This window comes from Drosophila navojoa, chromosome 4, assembly GCF_054131105.1.
Source record: "Drosophila navojoa isolate 15081-1374.11 chromosome 4, UAZ_NAV_1.0, whole genome shotgun sequence".
Classification (NCBI taxonomy): domain Eukaryota; kingdom Metazoa; phylum Arthropoda; class Insecta; order Diptera; family Drosophilidae; genus Drosophila; species Drosophila navojoa.
The window spans coordinates 9,895,949-9,919,249 of record NC_142892.1 but is presented as its reverse complement, the minus strand read 5'-3'; the positions used below and the strand labels follow the sequence as shown (position 1 = coordinate 9,919,249).

At 42.4% G+C, this 23,301-nt stretch overlaps 1 long non-coding RNA gene across 1 annotated transcript; it reads left to right on the top strand.

Moving 5' to 3' along the window:
• The first annotated feature begins 18,632 nt into the window (after window positions 1-18,632).
• Window positions 18,633-19,417, top strand: LOC149091386 (uncharacterized). Its single transcript, XR_016196807.1, has 2 exons — window positions 18,633-19,057; window positions 19,293-19,417. It is a non-coding gene; the product is annotated as an uncharacterized LOC149091386 (long non-coding RNA).
• The last annotated feature ends 3,884 nt before the right edge of the window (window positions 19,418-23,301 follow it).

Sequence of the window (23,301 nt, the reverse complement as noted above, 5' to 3'; positions counted from 1 at the left end):
GAATTTTTACAGTTTGTTCATCTAGAAACCCGAAATTATAGATATATAGAAACTGATAAAGAAGACATTAGCATTGAAAACAACATTTCAATAATATAAATCATTTGAAGTTTCAAAATAAATCAATAGAATGAGGTAGATTGGAATCTAAGAGTTGTAGATTATTAAAGACGATAAAAAATTTATAAATATGTAAGCAATTTATTTTTCAATTTATGAAACATAGATTTATGCAATATTAATGAATTCCAATTAAAAATATATTTATAAATGACAAATTAGTTGAGATATTCACTTAAGTTTATAGATTCGTTTTTTTTAATGTTTATTTCAGCTATTATAGTATTCATTTTAAAAGCATAAATTCTTCTAGGGAACAATTCTTTATCAATACGATCTTCGTCTGTCCATCTACTCCTGCTTTTCGCTCAGTGTAGCCATATCTTTGTGGCGCTGTCATATGAGCTTGTATTTCGGCTTGTTTAGAATGAAAATTATGCAATTATCATAATTGGTCAGCGAGGCATTTTTTGGCCAATTATGAGAAATATTTATGAACATTTCTAGCCATGCCCCTGCCTGGCCCTGTCACGCAAACTCTAATCACAATACGCCCACAAAATGAGAGAACCAAAATAATCATATTTAAGAATATGAAAGAATGTAAATAAAGTAGTCACAAAAAAAATGAAAATAAGAAGAAGAAGAAAAACTGCTCTCTGACTGCACTTGTCTCCCGGGTCGTAAGTCGCCAGTCGTAAGTATTATCATTGTGCAGGCATTGTTCCAATTATGCGCCTCTGCACGCACTTTGGCTCCATCAATATATAATGCCATATAATAGCTGGACTGCCTCTATTCTCTCGCTTCTCTTGTTTTGCTTGTATTATTGTATTATTTTTATAGTTGTTGTTGCCCTTTTAAATGCCGATAACCTTTTATGCGCCCGCCGAGCGGCTATAAAAGCGAGGGAGACGGTGATAGAGAGGGAGAGGGAGTGGGAGGGGGAGAGGAAGAGTGAGAAGAGTGAGAAGACTTGAAATGCATTAAATTGAATTCTTTTCGCTGGAAATTGTTGACTGGCCAACGCGTTTTTTAACGCCATGAAAACTAATTTTATGTTTACACACACACACACACGCATACTGGTGCACAATTCAATTACCGTGCCCGAAAAGTGTTTTTTGAATAGACGTAACTTCATTTAAATGGTGGAGCCCCAGTGAGTCGCCGCTTAGCAATGCATGACCAGGCCCCAATCTATTACCCCGCAATATCTTCGCGCAAATGTCTTGCACTTTTTGTGCATGCTAATTGGCATGGGGAAAATTACAGTCTTTGTATATGTATAGGTATACTTAGGGTTAAGATTGGCATAAACCGTTAGCCTGTCTAACAACACTCACGACTCTGGCTGGCCATCTAATATATGGCAGCTATAACTAACACACAACTAATCGTCAAGCCCCGTACAGCTCGTACGTTTTATCGATTGCATAAAACGCATCGCAGAACTCTTGCGAATAGTAAGAGTAATGAGTTATGTTAAAGGCGACTCGACTCGCACCCAGGGTGAATACTTAAGGAGCAACTGGCTTATGGGAATTTCGTTTGGAAGAATATTTTTTATCAAGTCAAAGTTTTGGAATAGACAACAAAAATACTTATTCAGCTACATTTTTATATTGTCATCGCATAAATCGATTATAATCGATTACTATGTTCATCATGAACAAATATTTTGAATTGATTTCATATTACTTTGATTATATTTGTCCCCCTCTGTTATTAGGCTTTGCTATGCCATGGGTCACGATGTCTCTACTCCCTTTTAGCTGGCATGAAAATTGCATAGAAAAGCGCTATTTGGCCATAAGCCAATTAAAGTTTTAGTTGCGTGTGGATTTTATTATTTTGGATTTTTCGCATAAGGAAATCAAATATTTAATAAGCCAATTAATTTTATATTATCTAACATAAAAGTTTGCATGAACACATGCATATATTTATATAAATATATATATCTTTATTTATATATTTTTGCCGTTAATGTTCTGCTCAGTTTATTATATAGCCAACATAATATATGTAACTACGTTTACGATGCCATTAAAAAGTCAGTTGCAGTGTCTGAATAATGCTATAATTTACAAAATATATCATTTACATTATATAGCATTATAGCGACGACAGATATGTAATATATATCTATATCTTATATATGTATATGACCTAGCAACCATATCAAGATTCTCATTCAATCTGTAGATCTCTACTTGAGCTGAAAGTTTACAATCTCTGCGATCTCCTGATTTCAACAATCTGTTTCCAATTGGATCTCACACCAACACACACACATACACACTCACACACACAGACACCGCTGACCCATGTGCCACACATCCTCTTTAGCGCGACGGCAAGGCCAAACAAATATGAGAATTGGCAAAACGCGAACACATGAATTATGAAATATGCAAAGCAATAAACAATTTAAAATCAAATAAAAAGACAACTTCATATTGGGCATCGATGCTTGCTCCAAAAAAAAGAAAAGACCAAGAAAAAAACAATATATGTGTAGTATATACATATATATGTATACCAATATTTTATGCTTTAAGCATTTATTTGCTTAGAGCGACCCCCAAAACAAGCAGAGACGGATCGAGCGCAACCAGCAAAAAAGGCTAAAGTCAGCCGAGCACATGGACATGGAGCTGGGAGATGGGAGCTGGGAGCCAAGAGCTGAGAGCTGAGAGTTTGGGTATCCGTTTGCTCGGCAGGCTGTCTGCCTACTGTTGGCGTACAAAAATGTTGCGGCTGCCGGTTGCCGGCGAATCGTCGTCATTGCTGTTGTTGTTGTTGCAGTTGTTGCTGTAGTTGTTGTCTAAATTTATGATTATTGCCCTGCCAAGCATCTTACGAGCAGCGGACTCAATTCGCCTTAGCCCAAATGGCGCTGCTGCTGTTGCTGCCGCTGCCGCTGCTGTTGCTGTTGCTGCTCAGCTAGTGGGGGAGGGTGAGCCAAGTGATTCTGCAGTTATAAAAATTGGATTTTGCGCGCAACTTAATCACATTTTCGCCTTCAACTGGCGACTCGAGAGTCGACTCGACTCCACTCGAGTTGGCTTGACTCTTGCGACGCTCCGCCAGCTCTCTGCTCAGCTATTTTATTGCCGTCGACTCTTTGTGACTTTTTCCTTGGCTTTTTTTGCCTGACTTTACTTTGGTTCGGTGTGTGGTGCGCTCTGCGCCTGGCGAAAATTTACGATTATATCGAAATCTGATGGTTTATACGCGACCGCGAGCAGCCAAAAATAAAAAAAAAGAATATATAAGAAGAGCCATAGCAAACTACTTTGTATGGAAAAGACAGGCGAGAGTCAGAGTCTGAGAAGATTTACGGAAAAAAATTAATTTACGATTCTAGGGAAAATCAAATTACGTACAGCTGAAATCGGAGCTGCGACGCGCTGCTGCCACCAACAAAGTTTTATTCAAATTACGATTTAGTAATTAATTTCCAAATAGGCCGTTTGCTAATCCGTGTGACTCTAACTGGACTGGACTGCAGATAACGCTGATAGGCGAGAGAGCTGCAGGTGCAGAGCTGGGGGCAGTTGCAGTAGCCGTGACTGTGGCAATGGGTATGTCTGCAGCTGATTAAGGCACACGATGATAAAACCCGTTTGAAATGCGCTGTTTGCTTTTAATGTTATGGCACAGCCAGCGATGATTAACCAATAATGATAATGGATGAACGGGAACGGGCACGGGAATGGGAATGGGAATGGAAGTCCGAAATGGGGGCACGGGACACGAAGCTGAGTGAGGCCATGGGACGGGATCTTACACTGACTAACTGCCCCTGACACTGACTGACAGCTGAGCCTAACGAGCTGTGTGTGTGTGTGTGGAGGGAATTCTTTACATATGCAATTGCATCGCGTCTTCTTCTTTATTTTATTTTTGTTTTATGGCCCTCGAGCAGTTGGGAAAGTGGAAAAGGCGGTCACACGACGGCAATTCTAATTAAAATTGAGCAACGTTACGTACGGGCAATCAAATCAAATGTAAATGAATAACTATTCAAAGAGTCAAGAAGTCGCTTCACATTGGGTGTCGAGCATGGTGGGAATTGCGTAGTTAATGTCGATCATAAAACCGCTTAAGTACTGACTGCCATCAAGAGTTACAGCACAGACCTTACTCAATAATCCTATACTATATACGTGCATATACATATGTATAATAAATGTTTAGACATAGCGAAAGGTAAACAAATTCCAATCTTATGTGAAATACATTTGACGAGGTGAATCACATAAGTCTGGCTGAGAAGGGCATGTGAAATGAGACGAATGTGTAGGGACAGAGAGAGAGTGAGATAGAAAAAGTGAGAGAGAGGAGAAATAGAAAGAGAGACAGATAAAGAATGTGAGAGAGTGAGGAATAGAGAGGGAGAGTTAGAGAGTTAGAGTATGATGCAGAGAATGCCAAGAAGAAAAAGTTAGAGGGAGAGAGAGAGCGAGAGAGAGACAGCAAGAGAGAATGAGAGATATGATCTTCCAGGACAAAGATATAGCCAGAGTGAGAGGCGGAGAGAGTCAGGCATAATGAGCTAGAGACAATTATAGGTAGATTTTAGGCAGAGGCAGGACGAGGCAAAATACATATAGAGGGAAAAATATGAAAAATAATAGACCTATTTGTTATGCCTAGTCTGATCCCCGCAAGAGAGATTGTGTGAAGGTCAGATGCAATCCAAGCCAGCTACAGCTACACAGACAAGCAGAGTGAGAGAGAGAGAGACTATCATTAAAGAGACATACAGATTGCTTACATTTCATTCATATTCGCATTCTAGATCTTGACTTGATTTCTCCATCAGAGATTCTCGCAGTCGAGTTACGCATTTTTGATTAGACTTTGCCTGGCTGCAGCCTTAATGCAATTAGTTCAATGGCATTCATCAGAAGCCACAGAGCGAGTGCTCTGGCCTTGCTGCAACTGCTGCTGTTGCTCCAAATATTTACCTAGGGGGGCCCTGCTGTCAGCTCATCTTTTTCTGTATTTTGTTGTTGTTGTTGCTGCTGCTGTTGTTGCTGTGCCTAGCGCAAGGGGCGTTTGCTCCAAATTGGTTAAATCGGAGGCGCTGCCAGCTTATCAAAGGTGTTGTGTACACGTGTGTGTGTGTGTGTGTGTGTGTGTTTGTGTGCAAGTGTTGTGTGCTCGTCTGGGCCAAGACCCACCTCAGACACAGCCATTTGCCAAAACCACTTGGAATTTGTTGCAGCAACAACAGCAGCAGCAGCAACAACAGCAGCAGCAACAGCAGAGATTGTATCGATGGCAAGGCAAACGACTGTCAGCCAGAGGTTCAAATACTAACACTTAATGAACTTAACTTGGCAACAACATCAAATTTCCATAAGAAAGGCAAAAGCTGCTGCTCCTGTTGTTGTTGTTGTTGTTGTTGGTGCTGCGTGTTGTAAGTACGAGTATCTATTAGATACGCAGCGCTGCAACAAACTGCAATATGCAAGGCTCGTACGATTTAGTGTCTACCTGCCCCACACACTTGTTCTTGTTGCTGTTGTTGTTGTTGCTGTTGTTGCTGTTGTTGTTGGATGTTGCCTGCACAGAGGCATCAAGATACAGGCCCAAACAACATTGGTAGCAAGTAGCTGCCGGGTTTTGTGTGTGGCTAAGGCAGCAGCCGCATCGGCATCGGCATCGAGTTCGAGCTCTCTCGGGCTCTGGAGCAGTTCGGGCTCGGGCACCGTTCTCTGGTTCTGGTACAGCGAGCGACTTTGGCAATCAGCAATTAGCAGATATGTTAACTTCATGTTAACGAACCAATTTGAAATTTAAATGCGGCACAAAGTTGGGTGCTCATACGTCGTTGTTGTCATCACTTCTTCAACCGGGGGCCTTCCTGCCAATGGGTCCGTTTCACTGTGTATGTGTGTGTGTGTGTGTGTGTGTGCGACAGCCACCGAGGCTGTGGGGCTCAGGTTCCTTCTTGCCTACCGCTCCGCCAACCATCAACACACACAGACACAAACACACTCACATTTTTTTTTAGTTTAGCAAAATTTTAATATAAAAACCAAATCGAAGCCGCTGCTTGCAGCGATCCCAGACGATACATATGCATAAAACAGAAAAAAACCGAGCTGGAAAAATGAAAAGAAGCAGCAAAAAGAAGAAGAAGCAGAAAAAAGATGGAAAAATAAAAAGCAACCTTGTCATCATACCCGAGTTCGAGTACGAGTACAAATGAAAAGAGTTCGTTAAAAGCTTCTTCATGTTTCTTGGCGCTGCGACTGCAACTGTATGAGTATGAGTGTGTGAGTGTGTCTGTGTGAGTGTGTGTGTAGCTGCAAATTCTTTTGGGCCCAACGAACGTACATCGAAGAATCATTCTACCTTCTGTGTGCTTTTATAAATCACAGGAACGACGACCGGCTCTGGAATTCAGCGCTGACGACTGCGGCAACAGACAGGAAGGAATATAACGACGACGACAACTTAAGCGCGAAGTAAAAAAAAAAAGAAGAAATAGTCAATAGCTGGACTGGCAGGGTGTAGGGTACAGGTACTCTCTCTCTCTCTCTCTCTCTCTCTCTCTCTTAGCCATGCAAAAGATAACAATGCAAGTGCCTTGGCCGGCCATGGACATGTAATTGTTGCAGCTTGAAGCACGGCGCAAAATTTAAAGCGCAATTTCAGGCCGTATGACAAACAATAAATCAGCTAAAACCATCGGCTATATCCAGTGGTAGCTGCTTCGGCAGCAGCCACAACTGCAGCTCCAGCTGCTGCCATGTGTGAAGGAAGTGGTAAATAGTTAAATAAGCCGAGCTGCCGCAGCAACAGCAATAAGCAGCCGGGCCATACCCTGGGCCAAGCTACGAGCGATCAAACAGTCCATAATGATATGCAGCTCTGCTTAAGGTAGCCCGATACTTCTCTATATTGCTATCTGGCATGTGAAATCAAACCTAATTACTCCCGCCTTGGCTAACTCGCAGTGCTGCAGCGCTGCCCACGGCTGCGAGTACAGGGTATTTAAGCGAATTCAATGAAATTATCATACACATGGCAGCTATAGTCGCCATAGTCATTCATTGCACTGCACGTTCTCAGCTCAGCTCAGCTCTCAGCTCGCAGCTCTCGCGACTCTCATGTGTATCTGTCGGATTAACTAATGCGATTTGCGGTGCTCATAAAAAGTGTAACGACTCCAGAGACTCTACACAGAGCAAGGCTACGTCAGGTAAATGAAGTTTTGCTCTAAGCGAACTGAGGGTACTATGAATTTTATGTATTACATGTGATGAGAAGTTATACTACTACTTATTACTACTTCTACTACTACTACTCCTACTACTACTTCTACAACTATTCCTGTTACTACTTCTAATACTACTGCTACTACTACTTTAACTACTACTACTCCTACAACTATTCCTATTGCTACTACTTCTACTACTACTCTTACTACGACTCCTAAAATTATTCCTATTAACACTTCTTGTACTACTGCTACTACTACTTCTACTATTCCTATTACTACTTCTAATACTGCTCCTACTACTACTTCTACTACTACTATTACTACGACTCCTAAAATTACTACTACTTCTACTATTCCTAATACTACTTCTAATACTGCTCCTACTACTACTTCTACTACTACTCCTACAATTATTCCTACTACTACTTTTACTACTTTCCTACTACTATTCTACTATTACTACTACTACTTCAACTTCTACTACTCTTACTACTACTCCTACTACTACTCCTACTACTACTACTACTACTCCTACTATTACTGCTCCTACTACTCCTACTACTCCTACTACTAGTCCCACTACTACTCCTACTTCTACTACTACTATTACAACTACTACTTCTACTACTCCTACTCCTATCCATCACCTGCAAGAGCATTCCATATGCGACGTGCCGCTGATATCGGTTCGATTCCAGATTTCTTTTACACCCAGTCAGGCTCTAAACCTTGGCCATGGGGGGCATAGGCATAAATGTGTTTACAGGTAGCCGAACAGTTGATCGTTGATATTGCCCGGAATAATGGCCGATTCGAATGGCAATGATTTCTGCTGACTCAAATTTAAACTCAATTTGATGGCTGTGCCCGTGCCTGTATGTTTGGCTTACGAATCGACTCTACATGCGGATAGTCACATACCGAACATACCAAAAGGGCAAACGTTTATGACCTACCTCATAAAAACATAATCGCCTAATGAGTTTCCATATCAAGTTTGTGACATATTAAATTTTATATTGCCAGTCAAAGGAACCAAAACAGAGAGTACAATGAGAATCTCTGTTGCTAGTGATAACTCAATTAATTAAGACAAGGCCAACGAAACGCTCAACTAGAAACTGGAGAGCTTTTCACAATCACTGGCCGAAAAAGTTGTTCGGTTTTCGTGAAAAACTATCCGAAATGAAGGAAATTGTGCACTGTTGCTTGCAGGCGCATGGCATTCATCATAAATGCCACACGCACTGCCACAAGAGATGGAATTAAATTGCAATTCAGACAGTTATGCACAGATGGAGGACGCACTAAACGAACCATAAATGTCAGTTAAACTAGCAAAATGTCTATTATGGCATTGGCACGCAATTTTTTAATTGCTCGACAAAAATACAAATACAAACAATGAAAACACATCCTGTGTCTCTATGTCTGTGTGGCTGAGCATGTCAGCAGCAGCAGAGAGCTGACTGCATGATGTGCTCTGATTTGAGTTGCAAAATATGGCCAAGGATACGGCAAGGGTGACTCAATTAGGTATGCAGATAACTGACATAGACAGATAATCATGATGATAGTCGTACTAGCAATGGTAATGATAATTATTACAATAATGCTAATATGCAGGGTGAACATTATGAGTGTGATAATACCATGATTGTGAATGTAATATGTAGTAACAATGGTACCGTAATGATAATACCAATACTATTTCTAATCTTGATTATAATAATGATGATAATGCTGGTAACAATGATTATCATACTTAAAGTTAAAGTGACTATGAAAATAATAGAAATATTTGTATTGCTATTGCTAATGTTATTTCTTATGATAATGCTGATTAGAATTATAATGATGCTGCTAATAGAGAAGTTAATCACAATTAAATTTAAAGTGAAAGTCATGCAAATAATATTAAAGGTTATGACAATTATAAGATAAGACTGATGCAAATTTTAATGACTATAGTCCTTATTATGCTAGAGAATATGATCATGTCATCATTATTATTATTTATGCTAATGATCATAATACGGATGATGCTTGTTTTCCTTCATGATCATAAGATCAAACTCATTATAATATCCTAAATCTATCATAATAATAAATATAATATTAATGAATATAACGTAATGATAATGATTTGAATATGGACAATGTAAAAGCAATAAATAAATAGATCTCTCATTGCAATTGCTAAGAATATACATAAATAAAATATAAAATAAATTTTAGTCTGCAAAATTTATAGCAGTAATAAGCGTAGTACAACTCTCATCTATATATTTGTAACTGCACCAGATTCAACGCAAAAATATAATTTAGCTTGCCATTGGCCGGAGAACACGAACATGAGCATGGACATGGTTTGGTTTTGGCATTTGGATCTGATTTCATTTGAGGTTTCTAGATGTACATGCGATGGCGATGTGGAAAACAAAGGCCGTCGCCACTGATGGGGTGCCCAGGTTGAGCCAGCAACAAATAAAAACAGTTAGTTCTTGGCTAGGTTTTCCGAGGTGGCCTGTGGGGTCCACGCAAGTCGAAAAACATTTTGTATTCACGAGTTTGCACAATTTTTGCATTCAATACGAAAAATTCTTTAGGTCGTTCGTTGTATTGTTAGGTTTGATGAAATCACGTACCAACACAAACAACTCATATGTACGAACACAGTCAGATGTGTATATACATATATTTGTGTATATTGTATAGGTAGTTGAGTTCTGTGCATAGTTGGGTAGGTGCAACATGCTCGTAAAACAAGCCAGCTGAATGTCTGGTCTCTCTGGCTCGTTGTAGTGCCAACTGCTGCCAACTGCTCCAAGCTAACGTGTCAATTGCCACAGTGAGCGGTGCAGGGGCGAGGTGTTGCTGCTGGTGGCGGCAGTGGCGGTGGCGGTGGTGGTGGCAGTGGCAGTGGTGTCGGCTCGGACGTCGGCTGTGCAACTATCAAATCAAATTGGTGGCACAGGATAATGTTTTGAGCTGCGGTTGAAGTTTTCCCCTTGTTGTTTGCATTTTGTTGTCCGTTGTTCGAACAATTTTTCTCTCATTTCTTTGTTTTGTTTTTGCTTTGTTGTTGTTGGTTTTTAGTGCTTTGTGTTTTGTTTGGTTTTTTGATTTGGTTTGGTTTTGTTGTGTGTGCTGTTGCAAGTTGTCATTTTTCGTATTTGGTAATTGGTTGCTGCTTTGTCACACCAACACCAAGAGCAACAGTAACAGCAACAGCAACAGCAACAGCAACTGGAGCTGGAGCAACATGCAAAATGGCATTTGCTGCTGCACATGGGAGACCAGCTGCGCTCTCCACCGATGCCTCCACTGCTCTCAGTTTGTCTGTCCCCTTTTTGGCGCTATTGTTGCTCAACTACGTGCTCTTTCATTTGTTTTTATTATTATTAAACAACTCTCGTTGCCCGCTGCCCGCTGTTGTTGGAGCTGGGAACTGGGAACTGGACAGCGCCGGGTCCAGCCATGTGCACGTGTCATAAAAGTTTACAGACACTGGAATGGCACGAGTTGTTACCGTTACAGGTCGCTGGGTCACTAGATATATGTATGTGTGTATGTGTGTGTGTGTGTGTGTGGGCGGGGCTAGCACACACGTGTGATAAGTCGTGCCCCAATATGTCGCGCTTTTTACGAGCGCACGAATCACTGAGTTCTGATCTAAATTAAGTTGATTCAATCAAGATTTGCGTGTGGCTGTCCGCCAATGGATTTGTTTAATGCCCTCGCACAGCGGCAACAATAACAACTCAATATGAAACGTGGTCCCGATTCACTCTGAGCTTAGCTCCAATTGTGTAATGCTTGTAAGCACTTAATTCGTAGCTTTGCGCCAACTCGCACAAGGCCTAACTCGAACTGAGACTTTTGGTTGGGTCTTTAAGAAGTCGCCAGGGTCTGATTGCCTCTGCTCTGTGACTGCAAATATTAAGGCATACGAATAGCGCAAATAGGCTTATGGTAATTAAAGTTCTCTCAATTATCGTTTTCAATAGGCTCTTGATGATATCTATGCATATTAATTTTTGATTGGCAATAACAGCTGAGTCCGTCTCGCTTTGTACGTTCGTATGACAATCGTCCTTCTATCTATTGTCGGTCTGTGCTTCGATCGACTGTCTGTTACCCATGCCTCTCTCTGGGCACCTAAATTCGTGCAATTGTACTACTCTCGTCTAGCTTTAGTCATCATACCAGGAAAAGGCTATCGAAAGTAAACCTTTTAATTTTTATTATCTACATGTTCCCACACTTAGTTCAGTAATCTGCTCTTTAATCGACAACTAGTTTAGGTTACCAAAAGGCAGCTGTTGAAGCTGATAAGGGGGGGAAAAACAGCTACAATAACAGCTGAGCTTTGAATTCGTATTGCATATCCCACATATTTAGCCTTATAAAACGCAGCTCATATCACAGCTCTATCTACAGGTGTTTCTATAATACTTCATATTCGTCTTTGTATTAGCTTAATTAAATGAACTTTTAATTAATTACTTTACAGTTTTCAAGCTGAAATCCGTGTCCGTTTAAAGCCTGATTTATGTCTTACTACATGCCAGGCCAGAGAGTAAACGAAACCCAACAGAACAAAGAGAGAACACAAAACATTCGAAAGTCCATGCGAAATTATGCTGTCCAATGCATGGTCATAAATTTTTATGTTGTACGCAATCTTTAGAACAGAGCCGTTAGAATTACTTGGGAGACGAGGATATGCGGAGTTTAGTACATAAAACAGACGCAATTTCGAGATTTTATTTCTGTAAAATCTGACAGTAATTTCATTTAAATGACAACTCCACACGCCCACCCCCCTAAAAAAACACAACCAGCTAACAAGCCAGATGGGAGGAGGTGGGCGGAAGGGGCACCTACGTGAGAGGGTAACGTGGCCAGCAAAACGTTTATCCCTGTCAGGTATTAAATCTGCCCGGACGGGACTTGACTTGAACGTTCTCTGGGCTTTGGCCTGTACTTTGTTATTAACTCATTTCCGTTATGCCATAAATATGCGAGCACGACGGGCCCGGACAATTAAAACAATTGCGAGTTAAAAATTTACTGCGGCATCAGCCGCTGAGTCATAAAACCAACAACAGGCACATTAAACAATTGCCAATGGTAACTAAGGGACTGAGGACGGCGGACGGTGGACGACGGACGAAGGCGCAAATAACTGACCGAAAGGGCATTAAATATTTGAAATGGCAATGCGACTTAACAGGGCTTCAATCTCCGCAAAGGATTAGCCAAAGGCAAGCGACTCACCTGCGTCAAGTGCTTATTCAGATATTTTCTGCTCAACAAGTTTAGCTTTCGAGTAGTGCTAATGGCACAGCTCAATCGCATCGAGCTGATTCATCGAAGATGAAATCGAAATGTTTGCGAATGTCAATTAATTAAATTTAATTAAGCGCATGCAGCTTAATGTAACGGCACTGTTAATGATCCTGACATAAACGTTTATTGAATGAATTTATATTAATATACACAAAAAGAAAGAGAGGGAGAGTGGGAGAGTGGGAGAGCGAGCATACATCTCTTTCTGCTGCTGGCTAAGTGCCTGCTGCGTACTCTGTTTATTCCAGGGAATAACATCAAAGTCCATTAAAGTGAAAAGATTGGATTGGATTTTGTGTCACAGGCGAAGCGAAGCCAGACGAGTCGACGGGCTTAGCCAAGAGGCGACAGCGTCTGTTTGAATTCTTTGCCTTAATTATCAACGCATGATGTTTTGGTGATTTCATCTGCATATTTCTGCGATGCCACAAACAACAGCAACAACAACAACGCGAAAGACATTGTGTAAACATTGTGCGCGACCAAAATTTATGTACAATACCAAAACCAAAACCGTATCGAGACGAGGCGAGGCCAGACCAGACCAGGCCAGTCCGAGACCAGGCCAGTCCGAGTCGAAGCCAGGCAGGCCAGAGAGCCGCACAAGCTCGAGCTAAAGTCCAGGTCCAGTGTCGCTTGCAGGTGAGAAGTGTCCATCTTAATCGAAGCAATAAATACACTTAATGAATTTCCTGCAGTCTCTGGCAGAAGGCCGCCAAGCCCCTGCGCTGCGGCGTGTGAGGGGCAGTCAAAGTCAAAGTCGAAGCTGGAGCTGGAGCTGGAGCTGCAGCTGTAGCCACATTCTATTGGTCATACAATGCTCGTAGCCCGTTGTCCATTGCGTGGCATTTTCGCACCCATGACTGCCTGCACTTGGCCTTGGTCTCTGCTGCTTCAGCTTCAGCTGCTGCTGCTGCTGCTCTGTTATGCGTACTCTTAGCAAACAATTCGAGTTCGCTGCGATCGTTGCCGCCATCGTCCAAAGTGTCATTAAAGTCCTTTAATTTATAGCAGAAAATCAAGTAAGAAACATGCAACGACTTTGGCACTGGGTCCAGCTACACTCTACAACTCCAAGTCCAACTGCAACTCCAACTTCAACTCGACTCGCAGTCCCATTCCCAGTCAGAGCCTGGTTCTGGCAACGGTTGTTTGTTAGTCAGTGAAAATGGCAAGAATCGAATTTTGCTTTTAGCGCGGCCTGTTTTTAAGTTTTTAGTGTTTGTCGTTTTCACTGAACATATGGCTTGATTTCCCCCACTCCGTCTTCTCCTGCTGCTCCTTCCTACTAGCTCTGGGCTGTCACCTTTGGTGCGGAAGTCGTCCCTTGACGGCCCGTTTTAATGGCAGTTAAGTTTATAAGTTATGTTTTTTCTTACTTTCAGTTGGAGTGCAGAGCGTAGCAACTTCTTCTAAATGTTCACCGATCAGGCAAAGGCAGAGGCAAATGGGAAGGTAAAGGCAAAGGCAAAGGCCTGGCCCAATTCATTTAGGTACTGATCTACAACAACAGCAGAGACCCTAGCCAGCTGTTGCTCGCCTTTTTTCGACTCTCGACTCGAGTTTAGGGTTAAACATTGAGTGTGTGCCTGCACTGCAATTAGATGTACATCAAATGGTTAACGAGCTACAACACTCGCTTTTAACTACCCACGGATAGGCAGATCTCTATCTAATTGACAGCTGTAATCGCCTAATGAAAACCTATCAACACAATCCTTCACCCTACGATGGCTACGATTGAGATCGATTAAATGCTCAGCTCATTAGAAAGGAGTCATTATATAGAGAATCTTGGTATAATTCTGATGAAATTCCAGGAGTAAATTGTAATTTACTGAGAGATCTGATAGAGTAAATCCCTTTTAGGTAAACAGTCTTTTATATTCAAACAGAATTCCATATGCTCTGGCACCGCCTCTGCTTTTAAGTTACTTCATCTAGCTGCCTTAGCTGCCTAATCCCACTCTAGAGAAACTCCCAGCTGGTATACGCCTGGGATTTGGTTGTAATTGATATGCGGCGACCCCTTTACTTAAAGTCTTTGGAACGCATCATTGGAGCTGTGGGCTATTAGCATCTTTATTAGGAACACATTTCTCAGAGAGCTCGGCTCCATTTCGGATTGTTTACTTATAATATATTTATAAACAACATTGAGGAGCTACTTGTTTCCCACCATAAATTCACGCCAATAAGAGCAAACAGACGACCAACTGCGAAACGGCATTCCCAAAAGACATCTCTCTCTCTCTCTCGCCCACGCACCACTTTCCGCTGCCGCTCCCCCGCCACTTCCCTAGGAAATTGGATGCCTCACGTTAAAAATTGGTGACCTTTGGCAGCGAAGGCAGCTTCGCTCCCCAAACCACTAAAAATCGATGAGATTCTGTCGGAGCCAATGTCTAGAGCATAATGGAAGACAAACAGCTGGGCGAGAGTATTCGACAGGCGATGGAAAATCTTAAATGTTTAAGTAGAACGAGTCACGGCAACAACAAGTTGCTTTTGAATGCCTGTTAAATTGTAATTATTCTAATTAATTGCAGCCCAGGCATAAACAAAGGACAATCAAATAATGTTATTAATTGATTGAATTACGATTGCGACTTGCTAAATTGTCGGCAACAATTTGTGGCATAAACATTCAGCAAGTTTGCAGCACACACACACACACACACACACCGACACACATAGCTCACATGGGAATTTATGAATGCTTCGGCCGGGCCAGACATTTGTCCAAAAAAAGAGTCGAGCCAAACGTGCGACGCCCAAAAATAGACATCGAAACATGGCAGCGCACTCGAAAATCTCGCAACTGTTGACGATTATTGAATGGATCTGGTGTGGGGGAGGGGGAGGAGTCCAATGTCCCCTTAGGCCCCCGCTTGCTCCCACTCTATCTCGCCATGTATCTCTCTTGGCACAATCATTCCCAATCGCTGGCGATTCATGTTTCAAGTGTTTCGTAAGCGTTCCGCTTATGCCTCGTATATATTTTTGGCATACGAAAAGGAAAAGTGTAGACAAGGCGACGTTTTTATGGTAAATGATTTATGCCGCGGCGGGCGCAGCGTCGGGGTAATTGAGTGGGAAATGTTATCCACAACGTAAAACTCCACAGCTCCAGTGCCTTGAGTCTGGGACCGAGTGCGAGTCCATGCCACGTTGTTACCCGCTTCAAAGACAACAGCGACAACGCGCTGCAAGTGTAATTAATGCTGTGAATTTTGCATATTAAAAGATTCTTCCGCCCGCTCAGCCATCGAGCAGCCCAACTACCACTAGCTGTGAGGTACCTTGGCTAGCTAATCAGGTATGCAGCTCGAGATCTATGGATAAATGATGTAGAGTCAGCCATGTGCTAGTTCTAATTCTAATTTAAGATCCATTTGTATCCACTGATATACAAAGATACTTTAAATAACAGTAATAACTGAGAATTCTAATCGATCGGCATTTTATTAGCTCTTGCAGCTGCCTAGAATTAATTGAAGAGTGGAAATATTAATTCAGTATGATATACGATGAATCTGCCTTAATTCAAACCCAATCCCTTATGCATACAAATATATGCATATATATATAACAATTCTGTCTTCGATCTGTTCTGGCGTAAGGTTTGGCTCAGTTTAAAATATAAATTTAAATTCCATCTTCAAACTGGTTCTTAAGAGCTTGATTTATAATCAGCTAATAATCTTGATTCTCAGTTTTCTGTCATCTGATTTATGAGCATTTCGTAATATAATTTTTACTTGATTATTATTATTATTATTATTTTTTTTTTAATTAGATAGTTTTTATATATTCCATATAGCACCATATATAAAATTTATAAAATTAAAAAAAAAAGATATAATATATATAATGAAATCTTAATAAAATAAACTACAAAAATTTAATAAAATCAATTTTAAAATATTTATAAAAATAAATAAATGAAATCTTAAATCAAAAATAAATGAAAGGTAAAATATAATATCTGGTATGCCAAAAAGTCTACAAAAATAAAATGTTTTAAAACAATTTTGTAAGCATCTTAATCTTAACTGAATTTTAAAAAAACATTCCAAATTGCTTATATTTTCAGCTCTAGTACGCAGGATATTACCAAGTAGAGAGTATTGTGGAAGCGACAATCTGGTAGATCAATTGGGGATTTCTTGTATATTTTATATGGCCACAACTGCAGCTGATCCTCATAAAAAGCCGCGACACCAAATCCGTGTGGCGTGGCAAACGAGCCGTTGCCTCAGTGTTGCATGCAACCAGACACACACACACACCGACACACGCATATACAAACGTGTCAAGTTAGTCGCTCGCTTTGGTTGGGGACAGACAACCCAAAAGACGAAAATTTATTACGGAAATTTCATTGACAATTGTCACTGCAAGCTGGCGGCTGACGCAGACGTCGACGGCGACGGCGACGGCAACGTCGACAGCGCAGTTAACGCTAAGTGCGTTGCGGTGTTGGGGATTTGTTGCATGCTGTCTTATAAACCAAAATAAGCAACATGTGTGTGCGAGAGTGTGTGTGTGCGTGTGTGTGTGTGTGTCTCCTGGAGGGGGATGGGAGCAGCTACTTGTCTGCGGCAGCCGTGGCAGCTTATGGAAATCATATGGCAAAATGTCAACAAACAGAGTTTTAAACATATTTGGAATGAGCGGGTTTTTTTTCTCTATTATTATATTGCTGTGTGGCATGCGGCCCACAATTTGTTGTCGTTTTCACATTGGTATAGCTAACAAGTACAAAGTGGGCGTGGTCAAATGCCATAAAATGCGAATGCCGTGGCAATTAGCAGCTCGCCGTTTTCGTATGGCCAAATGTCAGCATTTGGCTGGGAAAATGATATATTGATAAACAGTTGACCAATTGGGAAATCTTGTCACAGATATCGTTAGCTAACATAAGTTGTTAGACCTAACAAATAGTAATGCCATTAACTCAAAATGCGGAATCTGACCTGGGTTGTCTATGGCTCGACTCTCGCACTCCACTGCTCCACCAATCCTTTGCCTTTCAAGCACTTAATCATGTCTTATGTCTGACGTTGTTTTGAGTTGACACTCAAAAGGTAATAATCACATCCCCAGCCAGCTCTAAATATAATTCCAGCACACCGAAATAATACAACATAAAAATCCATTGAGTAGCTCATCTTCAATGCCATCATACGAGGCGTCATGCGATATTAAGTGGAACACTTTGTCAACCCAAGCGGGGGGCGATATACGAACGAACTCCCTGTCCCTCCATCTCTGACACTCTCTCACTCTCTCTCTCTCCTTTATATAGGAGGGGAAAGTATGCAGCAAGCAGGAGGAGGGGCAGGCCTTAGGAGACTGACAGCCGCGTTATGTCCTCTCGGGGCACCGGATGTTGTTTGGTAATTATTTAGTGCTCGCTGCTGGCTGTTTCGTTGGCGTTTGATGTGTTTTGCTTTTTTGATATATATAACAACAAATTGCTGGAGCGCGTCCAAAGACAACAACAAACAATGCGACAACACACATAAACAAAGACATCATCAATAAAAAGCAAACCAAGAAGAGCAAATAAACAACAACAACAACAGCGAGAGCGAGAGCGAGAAGTTGGAGTTGGAGTTGGAGCTGGCTCTATACAAGGCATTAACTTTCAATTGGTTTTCGAAGGCAGGGACCGAAGTCATGGGAATGTTGATGGGATTATAAGTGATTTTCATCAAAAATGCAGCGCACGACACGACCGCAGCTACAGAACTGATATATACATACATATATAAACATATATGTATATGTATATATATAGTAATGCTATGTTATATAGTAATTCCTTGCTATATGGCTTGTTAAAGATTTTTGAAGAGCAGCGACGTGATAACTCAAAGCGAGACATCAATCGATTCGTCACCGTCCAAGCCAATCAGCCAGCAGAACTAACTGGGCCCCTGCCTCAGTTGGCTGCTGCTGCTGCTGCTGCTGCCCGGTGGCCGCAGCCCTTGGGGCCCTCTTTAAAATATTATTCATAATTCCATAAATTTAAGACGCAGTCGACGTCCAGGGCCCAGGCCCAGGCCCAGGTCCAGGCCGAGGCCACGCGACTTCCACTTGCGCCTGGAGAGCGCCTGCGCAGCGCGGCTTTTAAGCTGCATTTGTCATATGCAAACGTCTTGGCCCGGTTCGCATCGTTGCCTTTCAGTTGCTGCCGTTGCAAGTTGCTACAGCTCGGCTACATTAGGCCTAATGAACGTGTTCAGTTGTATGGGTGTCTGTGTCGGTGTCGCTGTCGCTGTTGCTTGGTGTCACTTGTCTTGGGTAGCCGGGTAGCTGCCCCCAAAAGGTGCTGTGATTACCCTGGCCGCTGGTCGACGGCATTAGCGCAGAAATATTTAATTAATGGTAATTTATGTGCACGTAAATTGTGCAAAGTGCCAAAGAGAGATAGAGAGAAAGAGAGAGAAAGAGAGAGAGAGAGAGGAGACTGACAGAAGCAGTTGTGCAGCACTTAGCTAAGCGTGCACCCCTGCCGTTTCTAGTTAACATACGAAATTTAAAAGGTTAATAGGGTTTCTCGCTCTCTCTTACTCTCCCTCTCTCCAGCTGTCTCTGTCTTTTTCCCTGCTGCCTGCGCCAGCTCAGCAGGAAGTACAAGTGAGCTATCAACGTAGCCAACTATGCGCGCTGCTGTTGTAAATATGCTAATTGACTGCACTTAAATGTCAACAATAAACTTACGCAACGGGCAAGGATTACAGCGCAGGAAGTGGACTAATTTACATCACATGAGCTGAACTCTTAAAGAGCCGTAACGGCAGTAAATACTCTTCATAGTCGAGTCGAAAATGTATACAAAATGCAAGCCAAATTGAGATTTAGCAACTCTCTATGGATCGCATACGAATCACATTACAATTCACTGCAACAGTTGCTGTGACTAAGCACAAGCAACTTCTAATGGGCAACAGTTGTAGCTGAGCCAAACAAATAAACATCTAAGCAAGGCAAAACAAAGCAGAACTTCAAAAATGGCCAACAACAACAGTTGGGCTTGCGGGGCCGTCTTTAACTGTGCTGCAAATCTTTTTCGAGAAATTGAATGTCAAAATAATTTGAAATGCTTTATGGCACTCGGAGTTGTTTAGCTTCTGCAGTTTGTATTTGGCTAACGGACAAGCGGATTACATGAAGTATGCTAGAATGCAGCAGCTCAAAGCAGCTAAATGCCATATGCAAATCTGCAGCAGGTGCTACTGCAACTACTTCTCCTGCTGCTGCTGCTACTCCTGCTGCTGCTGCTGCTGCTGGTGCAGTAGCCAAGGCAAACATATTCCAGCACTGCAAACTAATAAGATGGTGTATCTCTGGCATCGCTGTGTATCTGTGTAGCTGCAACAGCAGGAGCATCTCTAGCTTGGGGGACCGGTAGTCTGCTCCCTGATAGCTTCTCATTTTATTTCACCTTGTCACGTGCTGTGCCGCAGCGTTGGCAGCGTTGGCAATTTCTAGCATTTCAGCAAAAATATCCAACTACCTACGCCAGCAATGTATCTGTATCTGTATTTGTTTCTGCTGCTGCTGCTGCTGCTGCTGCCGTGGTGCTGCAGCTTTTTCATTAAACGGTAATTTCACACCGCCAAGAGACCAAGTGTGAGCGAGAGAGATAAAGAGAGAAAGATAGAGAGAGGGAGAGCACTGTGTACGCGCTTGGAATTTTTTCGGACATATATCGGCAGCTCCATGTCCGCCTGTCGACAAGATCCAAACTTCTAGCGCCAAGCTCCATCGCTGCCCAATTACAAGCAAGTTAAAATCAAGTACGAGGCATTGATTAGTTGCATGAACCGAACCCTCTTCGGTCGGAGCGAGGGGTGGGGTGGGGTGCCACCGAGATTAAAATGTAATCTTTAGCGCCGCAGTCATATGAAACGTGTTCGATTAGGCTTCGCTTTTGCGGCCTGCGATTGCGATTGCGATTCCGATTCCATCTGCTCGCTCCTTCTTGGCCAGCTTGGCCGCTTGGCCAACTGCTGTGCACCATGTAGGTGTGGAGTGGGCTAACTAAGACCCCCAGTGGTCAGTGCTGAGTGCTGAACGCTAGAGTTGCGTCCTACCTACGCATTAACCAAAGACATGTATGGAATTTGTCTATTAACTTGGCCAAGCGACAGAGACCCCAATGGCTTTAGTAGGTTTTACTTATGCGGCAATAGACACAATTTTTATATCTATGTGATTATTACACACATATTAGAAAAATAAGAGTTGCTCAGTTGAAAGTGCTTGACCAGCAAAAGCTGATAGGAATTACATAAGAGTGCCGCACCTGCAGACCTGCAGATCTGCAATCATTCAGGTCAAGTATCCTTAAATAGTTTGCCTCATCTATTAGATGGAGTTAACTGTGAAGCAATTTACTGAAAATCTCTTAAGTTTCGTGTGCAACCAAATTATGGTATGTAAATGTGTCAATCAGCCTCCCAGGCACCTCTGATCCCTGCTGCTCCATAGCTCTATTAGAGCTCAGGCGCCCAGCTGGCAGCTAAGCTCTTCATTGTCCTGCACATCCACTTGACAGCCTGGCGAAAGAGCAATAATATAATGCACGATTTATCCGATTTAATCGTAATGCAGCAGACAATAGAAATTTGAGACGCATTATGCTGCTCCCATGCTCTTAGACAGCTTTGCGCCTGTCTTGATAATGCTTTTCACTTGTTTACATTGGGGCTTAACCAAAGCCCCGACTGCCCGCCTATATGTGGATGTGCGTGCAGGAGCTTCCCCGTAGCTTTAACATGGCCTTATTCAATTTCAGAATATGCGTAAATGTAATTAAAATATCCTTTGTAAAGGCGCCGAAAACTCCACCTGGGCAATGTGTAAGCCATTCTGTGGCATTAGTTGACCACACAGTCCAGCTGTTGTTGTTGTTGTTGCTGTTGCTGGTTGTTGCTGCTGCACCAGATGTTGTTGTTGTTGCTTTCAGACACAGCCCGGCACATTACACGCTCTTTTGCATATTGTGCAATGGCCAAAGCCCAAACAGGCACCCAATCCGAGTCAGCAGGCGAGTCCGAGTCCGAGTCAAGCTCAAAAAGAGTTGCCGCTGCTGTTGTTGCCGTTGCCGTTGTAGTTGCCGTTGCTGCTGTTGCTGTTGCCTCTCCACTTTGCAGCAGGTTAATGTTTGTTTATTTGTTGGCCCCACTCGCACGCACGTCTGGCCTGACCTCTGGCCAGGCGAAGTGCAACAATCAAGGCGCACACAAACTGCTTACTGTCAAAAACACGCAGCAAGGCAAACAAACAAACAAACATGCAACGACGAACGTTCACAACTGTGCCACAGTGGATAGATTAAGAGGAATTTCACACAAATTATGAAATGCTAGCAATAATTACAAATCAAATAAGAATAGCTTCAACAATTGCAGCTTTATTCGTTCTCTCCTTTACTCTGTTGACGCTAGTGTTAGTAAATGCCGTGGACTGTTAACACAAGCGTGAGTAAATATCTAATTCTGTTATTGCTATGCTATCACTTACATCGATCTGTTAACGCCCAATTAGCCTGTTATACTTAACATTTTACTGATTTTCTGTGCTCTGGCCATTTTCGCTCTGGCCATTTGTGCTCCACTGTGTTTGGCTGCCACAAAAATGTTGCAACATGCCGTTGCTGCAACTTCTTGACAATGATAACACACAATGCGAAGAGCGCTGAGGGTTGACATGCGGCGGCAGCACCAGCAGCAGAAGCAGTAGCAGCAGGACTAAGGACACGCCGCTTTAGTGTGTAATTTAATTGAACGGACATAACAACCAACGCAGCGGGGCTTTTGCACTGTGCGAGTGTGTGCGTGCTTGTTTCTCTCTGCGTGTGTGTGTGTGTGTGTGTGTGCGGGTCTAAAGAGGACTCTTTGCTTAATTGAAAGCAATTAAGTGGAAAATTGAAAACTTTGGCAGCCATAACGGTTGACGTCTGACCGCCATGCCATACGGCCCACACACGCAAACAGGCGCACACGCATACACACACACACACACATACGTGCGCAGACAATGGCACATTTGCATTTGATCGCCACGCCCACTTTGCACACTCGTAAAAATGCAGAGGAGAAAAAAATGTGCAGTCACGTTCATGGCGGCGACGTTGACGCTGGCAGCGACAGAGACAGCAGCAGAGGCAGAGGCGGCGCCGCCATTTTGTGTGCTTCTGTCACTTTACATGCCACAACACACAATTGACAGCGCGGATATTTATGTAAATAATTTTTCGTGTTGCCGCAGCAGCAACAACAACAACAGCAGCAAAGGACGCACAACAAAAAGAATCAGAATTTATAAAATGCATTTTGGTTGACGTGACCATCACTCCAGCCGGCCGACCGCCCACGCCTGACCCCGTTAGCCCTCGGAGCCCCTTTGAAAAAAGCGCCCAAACACAAAAGGGCCAACAGTTTGATTTCTCTCACTCACAACAGCATTTGCCAGCATATTTCGGCTGGCTATCCCCTTACACAAGCCAATGCAGAGTGCAGCCGACAAAATGCAATAACAGTGCGCAACAGAACTTACAAAAATATGCTTAAATTTGCTGCGATACGCGGTGATTGAGCTAAGCTTAAGTAGCTTTCAATAAA